Raw genomic sequence first — 2,616 nt, 5'->3', positions numbered from 1 at the left:
CTTTCTGATTTTTTCAAATTTTGGCAAAAATTTTAAGAGCCCAACGCATCGCTGCTCCAATGTTATTAACCACGGTACCAATTTAATCAGGTGTTAGTTGCAAGTACCGGGTAATAATCACCTCTCCCATGTCCATGGTATGTAGTACTTTATTTCCTCCAAGAAATTATTTATTTAGAGCTCCTTTTGACTTGGCTAGAACTATACATGGGAGGCCCCGGTTATATCAAGAGAGTCCGTTTCGGAAGGTTCTGAACCCACGATTGAGCGTCTTAAAACTTTTGTTTTATGGAAATTATAGTTTTGCTAGAATTCAGAGTTTCATGTTACTTCTTATTTAATTTAGTGCGGTTAATGATTATAATTCAGACTTTCAATTTTGGTGGGTTGACACAAATTGAAACGACAATATAGAACAAAATATAGAACAACTAATGGTAGTATAATTAATGAGCGAAAACCTTCTTAAATTGAAAGATGTTTCTATAACAATGGAAGTAACCTTTTGATACTATACTAATTAATTGACACGGTAGAAATTCTTCTCATAACCTATTTAAAGGAACTCTAAGTCTATGTTGGTGCAATCACCTTTTGATAAGTCTCTCTCTGAGAAATAGTGTAGGAGGGCTGGAATATCACGCGTCTTTGACTGAGTCTCACCGTCAACAGTTTGACTGTCACGAATGGTCTGAAAGCAATATCTTTTAACTATGGCAATAGAAACAATTTATTACGTAACCAACGGGAAACTACTTTAATCCTGCACTCGTAAACATTAATATAAAAGAAATATCAATTCTTACAGCTCTATCAACCAATACTTAATGAACTTAATTATTAAGACAACTACTATTTTATGCTGACGTTATAACTGAACTAATTACCTCGGTTGACGAAGGAGAATCAATTATTCTAGCAGGTATCGGCAAAGGCAGCACGGTTTGAGCAGGAATGTTCGTGTCTCTCTACCTGGGAACGGAAACGTAATTTTGTACAAAGTATATAATTTTGAGAGCACAGAACTACGATTACCAAAGATATTCTTAAACCTATTTATGTAAAAACTAATGGAAAAGGAATTTACCTCGAGAACAACTTCAATCCGTATAATGGTCCTTCAAGTGAGAAGGAGATCGGGAATCTTATCGTCGTTAGCTTACTTTTACCCGGAAACCTTGGATAAAAAGTAATCAAAGAATCATGCAAATTACTCTTACGAGGATTTAAGATGGCAGAACGTTAGACAATTATGAAGGATAATTTATTTATGATAAATGGAATATTAATTATTTGGAGGAGGTATTATATGTATCTTCTGCTAATCAAGTTGCACTTACTTACTAGTCACTGTTCTTTAATGTACGGGGGAATCTATTCGATGTGACGGATCGGATCCACTGCAACCTGGTAAGAATTTACTTTTAGTGTACTGCATAGAATTTATATGCCTAGAGGGTACGTGAATAAACACTAGAAACATTGTAAATATAACTTTCACGTCAGACTCTTTTAATAAGAAACAAAATACTAATTTAAACGGCGAACAGTAATTTAAAGCAAGGAACTTACTGGAATACTTATGACTGGAAAGGTTAAAGCACCCGGGCGGAACCGGCTTACTGGACTCTGTTTACAAGCACGTTGCACTGACACAACCTAACAGACTGCCCTGACGTGAGAAAGACATCGGTCCTTCGATCGTTCTCCGCTATATCTCCCTGAATTTCCCAGAGTCTATTCTGCCGTTCCAGCCTTTTCTCAGGGAACGCAGTATTGTTCATCACGATCGAAATTGCTCCTCCTTGTTTAAACTCCCTGCTTATCATTCCTCGTCACGCTTCGTCTTGTGATAGGCTGGTCTTGTGCTCCTAATTAACCCCTCCATAAGTCCGTGGTAACTCATCAAGCGTGTCAAATGATTTGATAGTTTTCTCACAGAAAGTGTCCTTTTGTTAATTAAACGTCAACGTATATTCCATTTCTGGTATACTTCTATCGTTAACAAATTTACTATCTATCCTCTATGGAAATGGTTGTTAACTATAAGCCTAAGTCATTTAACTATCTTTAAAGGAAGATTGAAATTAATATAGAATTTCGAGGTTCCTTACACCCCCCCCCCCCCCCCTTTCCACTTCCCCCCCCCCCTTCCTTCTGCTTTCTTTTGCAGCTGAACTATGAACTCTTAGCTCTCTCGCCTACCCAGAAAACCTTACCGCCTGCTGGGCTTGCTAGAGGTTATAGATTTTCAACAGCACGTTGGGCGTCGCGCGTCACATCGAGTTTACCTTTCACACGCTGCATTTAGTTTAGTAGTCATGACAACGACATGACTTTGCAAAGTTTAAAAGCTGCAATCTTTAATTTAGCCAAAAATCAAACTTTTTGGTTTAATTCAGAATCTAAATTGTCCCCAATTGTCCTCCTGGGGAGGCTCCTTTAAATTTACGAGACGGACATTTTGTTGAAAACCGGAAGGTTCTATCTATTTTACTTTTGGAGATATACCCCAGCCGGTAGGGTTTCCTGGGCCGAACCTAACGCGCGTATAAAAGAATTTTTTGCTCTTTTAAAAAAGGCACTTGACAAACCCTAACTCCCCCACCCAAAAAC

General features: G+C 37.9%; 1 long non-coding RNA gene across 2 annotated transcripts; it reads right to left on the bottom strand.

Moving 5' to 3' along the window:
* Positions 1 to 498: 498 nt before the first annotated feature.
* On the bottom strand, positions 499 to 2,059 carry LOC134825182 (uncharacterized). Of its 2 annotated transcripts, none has more exons than XR_010161499.1 (5): positions 1,573 to 2,059; positions 1,341 to 1,407; positions 1,088 to 1,177; positions 888 to 972; positions 499 to 691 (listed from the first exon to the last, which is right to left on the bottom strand). It is a non-coding gene; the product is annotated as an uncharacterized LOC134825182 (long non-coding RNA). The 2 variants fall into 2 exon arrangements; XR_010161500.1 differs by having other exon boundaries at positions 1,345 to 1,407.
* Between the last annotated feature and the right edge of the window lie 557 nt (positions 2,060 to 2,616).

Source organism: Bolinopsis microptera, chromosome 13 (genome assembly GCF_026151205.1).
Source record: "Bolinopsis microptera isolate Bmic1 chromosome 13, MBARI_Bmic_1.0, whole genome shotgun sequence".
Lineage (NCBI taxonomy): Eukaryota > Metazoa > Ctenophora > Tentaculata > Lobata > Bolinopsidae > Bolinopsis > Bolinopsis microptera.
The sequence above is the reverse complement of the archived record's forward strand: the minus strand, read 5'-3'. Positions and strand labels throughout refer to the sequence as shown.